This window comes from Ranitomeya variabilis, chromosome 3 (genome assembly GCF_051348905.1).
Source record: "Ranitomeya variabilis isolate aRanVar5 chromosome 3, aRanVar5.hap1, whole genome shotgun sequence".
Lineage (NCBI taxonomy): Eukaryota > Metazoa > Chordata > Amphibia > Anura > Dendrobatidae > Ranitomeya > Ranitomeya variabilis.
This window is the reverse complement of record NC_135234.1, coordinates 299,601,131-299,613,676: the sequence shown is the minus strand read 5'-3', so window position 1 is coordinate 299,613,676 and position 12,546 is coordinate 299,601,131. Positions and strand designations below refer to the sequence as shown.

Sequence of the window (12,546 nt, the reverse complement as noted above, 5' to 3'; positions counted from 1 at the left end):
CATACACCTGGCTATGAAGTTCAAAGCTCAATGAGGTTACAAAACCAAAAAAGTGCTTTAGTAAGTCAGTAAAAAGTAGGTAGGAGTATTTAAAACAAGAAAATGATAAGGGTGCCCATACTTATGCACCTGTCAAATTTTGTTGGAATGCAGATTGCACATTTTCTGTTAGTACAATAAACCTCATTTCAAGGCAGAAACATTACTGTGTCCAACAGTTATTAGATATATGAAACTGAAATAGCTGTTGCAAAAAAAACAATTGTTATAAAACATTAAGCTTAAGATTAATAGGGGTGCCCAAACTTTTTCATATAACTGTATCTGCGACCATTTGGGTGGTCCACTAATTTATGATATGCAGCAGAGGGTGGAAATATACCGTATATAGAATACCACGGGAATCCCCCTCTATTCCAGTGGTTTACTTCAGGATTAGAAGTGGTGAGCGTCAATCACCTAACCCTGCAGCCAATCAGTAGCATGGACACTCAGGTGACTGGTAGTAGGGGCAGCGTGCCATCTGGAAAGATGATGTTCCCACTAGCTGTCACCTGATTGCAGCACTTCATACGATCCTCCACAAACATGGCAGTCACATTAATATGGCAGTAGACCCGGAGGGGGGGGGCAACAATATAACAAAACATGCCCCTGTTAAACCTTGAAACGACAGCATCTAAGGTGTTAGCAGCCACAATTGTAGCTAGGTGGAATCTCAGCGGGTAGTCAGGACCAGCTTACAGCACAGCCAGCACCTACAGTGTTTGAGGCATCTGCACACATTCTCAACATGTACAACATGTGTCTTAAAGGGGTGTTCGCTATTAGGACAACCCCTTCTTTAACTAAATGTTTTTTCCCCGATTAATAATTAAGCTTATACTCACCTCCGGTGCCAGGGCCATTCCTGTGGTATCGGCAGTCGCTTTCTCTGGGGCTGTGATGTGGTGTTGTGACACATGGTGCCCTGTGCCAGTCAGTACTGGCGTCGCTGTCTCCATCTTCAGACAAACTGAAGACTAAGGCTGCTTTCACACTAGCGTCGGCCCGACGTGCCGACACGCGTTGTGAAAGAAATGCCCGACGTGGGCAACGGAAGCAGTCTTACGACGCTTCCACTGCCCCATTGTAAGGACCGGGGAGGAGGGGGCGGAGTTTCGGCCGCGCATGCGCGGTCGAAAATGGCGGACTCGACGCACAAAAAAAGTTGCATGTAACGTTTTTTTCTGCCGATGGTCCGCCAAAACACGACGCAACCGTCGCACGACGGTTGCGACGTGTGGCCATACTTCGCAATGCGTCGCTAATGTTAGTCTATGGGGAAAAAAACACATCCTGCAGACAACTTTGCAGGATGCGTTTTTTCTCCTAAATGACGCATTGCGACGTACAGCCAACAACGCTAGTGTGAAAGTAGCCTTAGAGGACGTCAGAGAGCAGCTGCAGCCCAGACTTCCTCTTCATATTCAGTTTGTAGGAAGGCAGAGACAGTGACACCAGCGCTGATTGGGTGTCAGCACCAGGGTCACAACACCACATCACAGCCCCGGGGAGAGCGAGTGCTGACACTGTGGGAACGGTGCCGGCACGGGAGGTGAGGATAGGCTTAGTTATTAACCCCTTCACCCCCGGAGCTGTTTTCGTTTTTCGCTCCCCTCCTTGTCAGAGCCATAACTTTTTTATTTTTCCATCAATATGGCCATGTGAGGGCTTATTTTTTGCGGCATGAGATGTACTTTTGAACGATACCATTGGTTTTACCATGCCGTGTAACGGAAAACGGGAAAAAAATTCCAAGTGTGATGAAATTGCAAAAAAAGTGCAATCTCACACCTGTTTTTTGTTTGGCTTTTTTGCTAGGTTCACTAAATGCTAAAACTAACCTGCCATTATGATTCTCCAGGTCATTACGAGTTCATAGACACCTAAAATGTCTAGGTTATTTTTTATCTAAGTGGTGAAAAAAAATTCCAAACTTTGCTAAAAAAAAAAAAAAATTGCGCGATTTTCCGATACCCGTAGCGTCTACAATTTTCGTCATCTGGGGTCAGGTGAGGGCTTATTTTTTGCGTGCCAAGCTGGCGTCTTTAATGATACCATTTTGGTGTAGATACGTTCTTTTGATCGCCCGCTATTGCATTTTAATGCAATGTTGCGGCGACCAAAAAAATGTAATTTTAGTAACATAGTAACATAGTAACATAGTTAGTAAGGCCGAAAAAAGACATTTGTCCATCCAGTTCAGCCTATATTCCTATATTCCATCATAATAAATCCCCTGATCTACATCCTTCTACAGAACCTAATAATTGTATGATACAATATTGTTCTGCTCCAGGAAGACATCCAGGCCTCTCTTGAACCCCTCGACTGAGTTCGCCATCACCACCTCCTCAGGCAAGCAATTCCAGATTCTCACTGCCCTAACAGTAAAGAATCCTCTTCTATGTTGGTGGAAAAACCTTCTCTCCTCCAGACGCAAAGAATGCCCCCTTGTGCCCGTCACCTTCCTTGGTATAAACAGATCCTCAGCGAGATATTTGTATTGTCCCCTTATATACTTATACATGGTTATTAGATCGCTCCTCAGTCGTCTTTTTTCTAGACTAAATAATCCTAATTTCGCTAATCTATCTGGGTATTGTAGTTCTCCCATCCCCTTTATTAACTTTGTTGCCCTCCTTTGTACTCTCTCTAGTTCCATTATATCCTTCCTTTTGGCGTTTTGATTTTTTTTCTCGCTACGCCATTTAGCGGTCAGGTTAATCCTTTGTTTTTATTGATAGATCGGGCGATTCTGAACGCGGCGATACCAAATATGTGTATGTTTGATTTTTTTTTAATTGTTTTATTTTGATTGGGGCGAAAGGGGGGTGATTTGAACTTTTATATATTTTTTATTTTTTTTATATTTTTAAACACTTTTTTTTTAAATTTTGGCATGCTTCAATAGCCTCCATAGGAGGCTAGAAGCATGCACAACTCGATCGGCTCTGCTACATAGAGGCGAAGTACAGATCACATCTATGTAGCAGAAATCCAGGTGTACTTTCAAAGTACTTCAAAGCAATCGGCCATCAACAACCATAGAGGTCTCAAGGAGAACTCTGGTTGTTATGGCAATGCACTGCTGACCCCCGATCATGTGACGGGGGTCAGAGGTGCGAGCACTTCCGGCCGCGCGGCCGGGAGCGCTAGTTAAATGCCGCTGTCAGCGCTTGACGGCGGCATTTAACTAGTTAATGGGCGCGGGCGGATCGCGATTCCGCTCGCGCTCATTGCACGCACATGTCAGCTGCACAAAACAGCTGACATGTCGCGGCTTTGAGGTGGGTTCACCGCCGGAGCCCACCTCAAAGCAGGGGATCTGCCAGCTGACGTACTATTCCGTCAGCTGGCAGAAAGGGGTTAAATCGGGACCGAACATTTACTTTAAGAAGAGGTTGTCCTAGTAGTGGACACCCCTTTAAAGGGAGCCTACTCGCACATAATGTCTGTTGAAAACCAAGTGCGATTGCTCAGTGCACACAAAACATTTATATGCACCCTCCCATCTATGGGTTTTCCATCTGTCTCCACCCTTTTCTGGCTTATTAGGGCCAGAACTGTCTAGATGGAGGAAAAACAAGTACTGTAAGTGGTCAGGTAAACCAACATATTTGGCCACACCAAGGCTGCACTGAGCGCCTGTACTTGGTTGGAACAGATATTCTTTGCTGGCTGTCCCTTTTAAAATGTACGATCTATCTAAATAATTCATAAATGGGCCAGGTGAGTACATCGATGTACCGTTACAGAGTGTTGTTTGACGCAATCTCTCAAATGGAATTTGTCACTAAGTTTTTGGTGCCCCAACTGAGAACAGAAAGATGTAGGGGCAGAGACCCTGATTTCAGCAATGTATCACTTGTGTTATTCGGCTGCAGTTTTGCGTAAAAACTGTTTTAACTGTTACTGATCTATCAGTTCTCTGCTGAGCTCTGTATAACCTCACCAACACTGCAGATTTATAGTTTTATGTGCATAGGCAGAAAGCTGCCAATCAATGGTGGGGGGAGGGGGAATGCTTAGCTCATGAATATAGAGGACTATGTGGTAGCAGGTTTACAGTCCTCATGTGATTATCTCCTGCTGAGAAATCAGCTATTTAATCAAAACCAGAGCAAGCAGCCCAGTAAGTGACACATCGCTAGCATCAGGGTCTCTGTCTTTACATTATGCTGCTCTCAGATTAGATAATTGAGAAAAACTCAAGGCAAAATACACACACAAAATATACGGGATAATATCTGAAATACAGTACAGACCAAAAGTTTGGATACACCTTCTCACCTAAAGATTTTTCTGTATTTTCATGACTACGAAAATTGTAAATTCACACTGAAGGCATCAAAACTATGAATTAACACATGTGGAATTATATACTTAACAAAAAAGTGTGAAACAACTGAAAATATGTCTTATATTCTAGGTTCTTCAAAGTAGCCACCTTTTGCTTTGATGACTGCTTTGCACACTCTTTGCATGCTCTTGATGAGCCTCAAGAGGTAGTCACCGGGAATGGTCTTCCAACAATCTTGAAGGAGTTCCCATGAATAAAGCGTGTTGCTTTATTCAACCATCTTCATAAATAAACTACATACATATTCTAGAATACCTGATGCGTTAGAATTGGGCCACCATTTAGTATCCACATAAGATGTCTGACAAAGACACAATTGCAATAACTGACGAGTTTTAGATGAATATTAGCACAACTAATGTACAAGACTGATCACCTGTTCTGTGCTATGACTACTGAGCATAATTTATCCGAAATGCACCAGTTGTTGTACTCATTTCTTCTTCTGAGACCTATTATGCCACAAGAAAACGAGGCCAGATTTGTGTATTGTCTTGTTTATGCTGGATAGTCTTTCTCTTCCTCCTCTATGGCATCAGTGTATCCTATTGGGGTATATAGAAGGGTTTCTGAATTACACAGACCCCTTATGCACATGGAAGATTGTGTAGACTGAAAACAATGTTTGCAATCCCTTAGCTGCCATCTTATTCAGGAATGGTGGACAGATCCTAAAATGGTAAGGGATTAAGTTTGAGGAATTTAAAGTGAACCTGATACTGCAAAAACCAATATCTTTCTATCTGCAGATTTGATTCAATCATGCTTGTCTGCTTATGCTTCTTTCACACTTCCGTTTTTACAATCTGCACAGGATCTGTCAAAATGTTGAAAAGACGCATCCTGTGCAGATTGTAAAAAACTGGTGCACTGGGCCCGTTTTTTTTGACGGACCCGTCGAGGCTATGTTCACCTGTTGTGTATGCGTCTTCACAGCGGTTTTCCGCTGCGAAAACGCATACACAACACAACCCAGGTTTAAAATTAAAAAAAAAAATCGCAATATTCTTACCTTCCGGCGTCCCGCGCGGCGTTACCGATGCTCCCGGCAGCTGCCGTTCCCAGTAATGCTTGTGTGCAATGACCTCTGATGACGTAGTGGTCTTGCGAGACCGCGACGTCATCGGGTCATTTCGCAATGCATTACTGGGAATGCCAGCTGCCGGTAGCATCGGGAACGCTGCGTGGGATGCCAGAAGGTAAGAATATTGCGATTTTTTTATTTATTTTTTTTAACATTATATCTTGTTACCATTGATGCTGCATAGGCAGCATCAATAGTAAAAAGAGAGCGAGGGCGAGCAAGAGAGAATTTTCCTGACGGGAAATACTTCTGCGCATGCTCAGTTTTAAAAGACGGCATCAGTCGCTGGATTCCTGCTTTTCACAGTCAGCGACGGATCCTGCGTCCATAGGCTTCCATTATAGCCAACGACGGGCAGAGCAGGATCCGTCGCTGAGTGATTTTCCGACGTGCAGAAAAAACATTCCTCTGTATGTTTTCTCCGCCCGACGGACAGAAATTTTCCGACGGATCCAGTGCACGACAGATGAAACGGATGGCCATCCTTCGCTAATACAAGTCTATGAGAAAAAACAGGATCCAGCAGAAACATTTGCTGGATCCTGTTTTTTCAAAAATCGACGGATTGTGACGGGAGCTCAAAGACGTAAGTGTGAAGGAGGCCTTACTGGAAACAGGGCGAACATGAAGTTATGTTCTCCCTGTAGCCACTTGCTTCCAGTCATGGGCAGTGTAGGGAGCTGTACAGTCACCAATCACTACATAAGCAGTGCACGGCACATTCAGTCTTCTGCACTTGGATTGACAGCCTGCCCTTCACACACATTCTCTTTGTCACTCAGTGTGGTAGTGAGTGTAACTGCTCCCTGCACAACCCCAATATTGGAAGGGAGCAGGGCTGGACTGGCCATCGGGCAGTTCTGGCAAATGCCGGTGGTAGTAGTGGGACGCACGAGTGTGCCGCTGTCGGCACAATCCCCACCCCCACCCCCCTGCTGTCGGAATTCAACTATACCGCCGTTATAGACGCCGGTACAGTTGAATACAATGATGGAGGAGAGAGCGTCTACTGAAGCTCCCTCTCCCATCATTCCCCGCTCTGCCTGGCTCTGACACTGCGTGTGCGCGATGACGTCATATCATCGCGCACCTGCTGTGTGTCGGGCGGGCAGACTGCAGCTGCTGAGACCGGAGCCAGGGGCAGTGCGGGGCACGAGGAGAGGTAAGTAGAGTGTGTGTTTTTTTAAAATATATATATAATAATCAATGAGTAATAACTGGATTGTGGGGCTTTGGGGGGGGGGGGGGGGCTGCATTCCATTCCATGGGGGCTGTGCTGTATTACATTCTATGGGGGCTGTGCTGTATGACATTCTATGGGGGCTGTGCTGTATGACATTCTATGGGGGCTGTGCTGCATTACATTCTATGGGGCTGTGCTGCATTACAGGCTATGGGGACTGGCTGCATTACATTCTATGGGACTGTGCTGCATTACATTCTATGGGGCTGTGCTGCATTACAGTCTATGGGGACTGGCTGCATTACATTCTATGGGGCTGTGCTGCATTACGTTGTATGAGGCTGTGCTGCTTTACATTCTATGGGGGCTGTGCTACATTACATTCTATGGGGGCTGTGCTACATTAAATTCTATGGGGGCTGTGCTGCATTACATTCTGTGGGGCTGTGCTGCATTACATTCTATGGGGGCTGTGCTGTATTACATTCTATGGGGGCTGTGCTGTATTAAATTCTATGGGGGCTGTGCTGTATTACATTCTATGGGGGCTGTGCTGTATTACATTCTATGGAGGCTGTGCTGTATTACATTCTATGGGGGCTGTGCTGTATTACATTCTATGGGGACTGTGCTGTAATGCTGGATACAGCTGTGATTATATGTTATATAGTCGTGTTACACTCCCCTCGCTTCTTGTAACCTACAAGTGTACAAAGATATTATACAGTCACCAGGCGACAAGTGGGCCTGTGTAACTTCAAATGCCAGGGCTGAAGTTTAGTCCCAGTCCGGCCCTGGAAGGGAGTGACATCAGAGAGAGCATAGCTTCATTTCCTCTGTAGCAGCTGTTCCAGCAGGCCGGCTACTGAGGAGTTATGTGCTGTTCACCACTGTAGCTGCACGTACACTTCATTTCAGGAGGTGATGGGGATTAAGAAAGAAATGGCATGCTCAAAGCAGTTTCATAAAATATTATTTGTTGACTAAACTTTATGCACTTAAATGGGTTGTCTCATCTGTTTGAGAATTTCCTTAAGGTACCTTCACACTGAACGATATCGCTAGCGATCCGTGACGTTGCAGCGTCCTGGCTAGCGATATCGTTGAGTTTGACAGGCAGCAGCGATCAGGATCCTGCTGTGCCATCGTTGGTCGGAGCAGAAAGGCCAGAACTTTATTTCGTCGCTGCATCACCCGCTGACATCGCTGGATCGGCGTGTGTGACACCGATCCAGCGATGTCTTCACTGGTAACCAGGGTAAACATCGGGCTACTAAGCGCAGGGCCGCGCTTAGTAACCCGATGTTTACCCTGGTTACCAGCGTAAACGTAAAAAAAACAAACACTACATACTTACATTCCGGTGTCTGCCCCCCGGCGCTGTGCTTCTCTGCACTGTGTAAGCGCCGGCCGGCCGTAAAGCAGAGCACAGCGGTGACGTCACCGCTGTGCTTTCCGGCTGGCGCTTACACAGTGCAGAGAAGCACAGCGCCGGGGGGCAGACACCGGAATGTAAGTATGTAGTGTTTGTTTTTTTTTACGTTTACGCTGGTAACCAGGGTAAACATCGGGTTACTAAGCGCGGCCCTGTGTGACAGCTCTCCAGCGACCACACAGCGACGCTGCAGCGATCGGGATCGTTGTCTAGATCGCTGCAGCATCGCTAAATGTGACGGTACCTTAACTTTGGGACATAGGTTGGAGTCATAAGGGGGGAACTTTATCTGGTGTCTGTAAAGAAAACACCTTTTCTGATGAGATAACTACTTTAACCCCTTTACCCCCAAGGGTGGTTTGCACGTTAATGAGCAGGCCAATTTTTACAATTCTGACCACTGTCCCTTTATGAGGTTATAACTCTGGAACGCTTCAACGGATCCCGGTGATTCTGACATTGTTTTCTCGTGACATATCGTACTTCATGATAGTGGTAAAATTTATTTGGTATTACCTGCGTTTATTTGTGAAAAAAACGGAAATTTGGCAAAAATGTGAAAATTTCGCAATTTTCCAACTTTTTATGCAATTAAATCACAGATATGTCACACAAAATACTTAATAAGTAACATTTCCCACATGTCTACTTTACATCAGCACAATTTTGGAACCAAATTTTTTTTTTTTGTTAGGGAGTTATAAGGGTTAAAAGTTGAACAGCAATTTCTCATTTTTACAACACCATTTTTTTTTTTTTTTAGGGACCACATCTCATTTGAAGTCATTTTGAGGGGTCTATATGACAGAAAATAACCGTGTGACACCATTCTAAAAACTGCACCCCTCAAGGCGCTCAAAACCACATTCAAGAAGTTTATTAACCCTTCAGGTGTTTCACAGGAATTTTTGGAATGTTAAAATAAAAATGGGGTCTAAGGGGTAACTTTTCTCCTTATGGAGAGTGACATACCATCTCTGGCTTGTCAAGGTAAGGAGGCTTATTCGCCGTGCAATGCTCCTCTGGGAATTTAAATATGCAAATTGCCTCTTCTGAGAAAAAGAGGACTTTACTCTATAGCGCCACCTATTGGAAGTAGCGATCCTACAAGTCACAATCAACCCTTTAACGAGTCGTGCAATATGACTTAGGATAAAAGCCAAATCAGTATCTCAATTCGCAGACACGGTGTTTCGGGCTATTGGCCCTCGTCAGTGCGAAGCATGAGAACTGATTTGGCTAGGTGAGAGGCTCTGGAGTGGGGTCTAAGGGGTAACGTTTCTCCTTATGGAGAGTGACATACCAAGCCAGAGATGGTATGTCACTCTCCATAAGGAGAAACGTTACCCCTTAGCTTAGACCCCACTCCAGAGCCTCTCACCTAGCCAAATCAGTTCTCATGCTTCGCACTGACGAGGGCCAATAGCCCGAAACACCGTGTCTGCGAATTGAGATACTGATTTGGCTTTTATCCTAAGTCATATTGCACGACTCGTTAAAGGGTTGATTGTGACTTGTAGGATCGCTACTTCCAATAGGTGGCTCTATAGAGTAAGGTCCTCTTTTTCTCAGAAGAGGCAATTTGCATAAAATAAAAATGAACATTTAACTTTTTTTCACAAAAAATTTACTTCAGCTCCAATTTGTTTTATTTTACCAAGGGTAAGAGGAGAAAATGAACCCCAAAAGTTGTTGTACAATTTGTCCTGAGTACGTCGATACCCCATATCTGGGGAAAACCACTGTTTGGGCGCATGGCAGAGCTCGGAAGCGAAGGAGCGCCATTTGACTTTTCAATGCAAAATTGACAGGAATTGAGATGGGACGCCATGTTTCGTTTGGAGAGCCCCTGATGTGACTAAACATTGAAACCCCCCACAAGTGACACCATTTTGGAAAGTAGACCCTTTAAGGAACTTATCTAGATGTGTGGTGAGCACTTTGACCCATTAAGTGATTCACAGAAGTTTATAATGCAGAGCCGTAAAAATAAAAAATCATATTTTTTCACAAATATTATCTTTTCGCCCCCAATTTTTTATTTTCCCAAGGGTAAGAGAAGAAATTGGACCCCAAAAGTTGTTGTACAATTTGTCCTGAGTACGCTGATACCCCATATGTGGGGGTAAACCACTGTTTGGGCGCATGGGAGAGCTCGGAAGGGAAGGAGCGCCGTATGACTTTTCAATGCAAAATTGACAGAAATTGAGATGGGACGCCATGTTGCGTTTGGAGAGCCCCTGATGTGACTAAACATTGAAACCCCCCACAAGTGACACCATTTTGGAAAGTAGACCCCCTAAGGAACTCATCTAGATGAGTTGTGAGAGCTTTGAACCCCCAATTGTTTCACTACAGTTTATAACGCAGAGCCGTGAAAATAAAAATTATTTTTTTCCACAAAAATTATTTTTTAGCCCCCAGTTTTGTATTTTTCCAAGGGTAACAGTTGAAATTGGACACCAAAAGTTGTTGTCCAATTTGTCCTGAGTACGCTGATACCCCTTATGTGGGGGGGGGGGACCACCGTTTGAGCGCATGGCAGATCTCGGAAGGGAAGGAGCGTCATTTGGAATGCAGACTTAGATGGATTGGTCTGCAGGCGTCACAATGCGTTTGCAGAGCCCTAAATGTACCTAAATAGTAGAAACCCACAAGTGACCCCATATTGGAAACTAGACCCCCCAAGAAACTTATCTAGATGTGTTGTGAGAACTTTGAACCCCCAAGTGTTTCACTACAGTTTATAACGCAGAGCCGTGAAAATAAAAAATCCTTTTTTTTTTTCCACAAAAATTATTTTTTAGCCCCCAGTTTTGTATTTTTCCAAGGGTAACAGGAGAAATTGGACCCCAAAGGTTTTTGTCCAATGTGTCCTGAGTACGCTGATACCCCATATGTTGGGGTAAACCCCTATTTGGGTGCACGGGAGAGCTCGGAAGGGAAGGAGCACTGTTTTACTTTTTCAACGCAGAATTGGCTGGAATTGAGATCGGATGCCATGTCGTGTTTGGAGAGCCCTTGATGTGCCTAAACAGTGGAAACCCCCCAATTATAACTGAAACCCTAATCCAAACACACCCCTAACCCTAATCCCAACGGTAACCCTAACCACACCCCTAACTCTAATCCGAACCCTATTCCCAACCGTAAATGTAATTCAAACCCTAACCTTAGCCCTAACCTTAGCCCTAACCCTAATGGGAAAATGGAAATAAATACATTTTTTAAATATTTTAATTTTTCGTAACTAAGGGGGTGATGAAGGGGGTTTGATTTATTTTTATAGCGGGTTTTTTAGCGGATTTTTATGATTGGCAGCCGTCACACACTGACAGACGCTTTTTATTGCAAAAAATATTTTTTGCGTTACCACATTTTGAGAGCTATAATTTTTCCATATTTTGGTCCACAGAGTGAGGTCTTGTTTTTTGCGGGACGAGTTGACGTTTTTATTGGTAACATTTTCGGGCACGTGACATTTTTTGATCGCTTTTTATTCTGATTTTTGTGAGGCAGAATGACCAAAAACCAGCTATTCATTAATTTCTTTTGGGGGAGGCGTTTATACCGTTCCGCGTTTGGTAAAATGGATAAAGCAGTTTTATTCTTCGGGTCAGTACGATTACAGCGATACCTCATTTATATCATTTTTTTATGTTTTGGCGCTTTTATACGATAAAAGCTATTTTATAGAAAAATAATTATTTTCCAGGACGTCCCCCTGACAGCACAATGGAGGACGTCCTCCTCCTCCTTGCAGGGACAGGAAACACAACACGAGAGGTTAAAAGGTCCCACTCCACCCCCTTTCCCTCAGTGTTTTTCCTGTCCCTGCATGGAGGGACACACGAGAGGAACAGCGCTATACAGCGTGAAGACTCACCAGACCGGAGGGCTCGGGGGATCGTGCGGCTAGGCCAATATCCTTCCCCCGCCGTATTAAGCCCCAGGCAAGAAACTCCCCGACCGGGGAGTCCCTCTGCCCAGAGACCAGTCGAGCGGACGAGCTCCTGGGTTGAACCGCTTCCTCCCGGGGGGAGGCTCTCGGTTCAGGCGCCAGGAGAAGAGGCGCCGCATGGAGAAATATCTGGCGCCAGCAGCAGGCGCAACGGGCAATCCACAGCGTGGAACGTGGCAGATAGAAATCATATACCGGACAGTGCTTCCGGTATCAGCACAGGTAAGGTGACGTCACATCCGGGGCGCGCCTGACGCCCTCTCCTCCTGGCATCTCAGCGTGCGTTCCACTTGGTGGAACGCGGAAGTGATTAAGGGCGCTGAACAAAGAGCGCCGCAGCGTTTCATTCAGCGTTCCTTCTGGAGTAAGGAGCGCCAGATTTGAAGTGTGGAGAAGCGTTTGGGCTACAGGACACAAGAGTTGTGGTCTGTGCTAGCCAGTCGGTCGGAAAGAATGCCGGAGACTAAGGGTGAGTGCG

The 12,546-nt window shown here is 45.0% G+C and overlaps 1 protein-coding gene across 5 annotated transcripts in view; it reads left to right on the top strand.

The window, feature by feature from the left end:
* Positions 1–12,546, top strand: part of DNAJC8 (DnaJ heat shock protein family (Hsp40) member C8) — a 325,593-nt gene that overhangs the window by 10,915 nt on the left and 302,132 nt on the right. The window contains exon 2 of one of the 5 annotated variants that reach the window (XM_077295589.1): positions 8,871–9,097. The exons of the other annotated variants lie outside the window; for them this stretch is intronic. The gene's annotated coding sequence lies outside the window, so the exon portion shown is untranslated. The remainder of the gene's footprint in view (positions 1–8,870; positions 9,098–12,546) is intronic. 5 annotated transcript variants of the gene reach the window in all.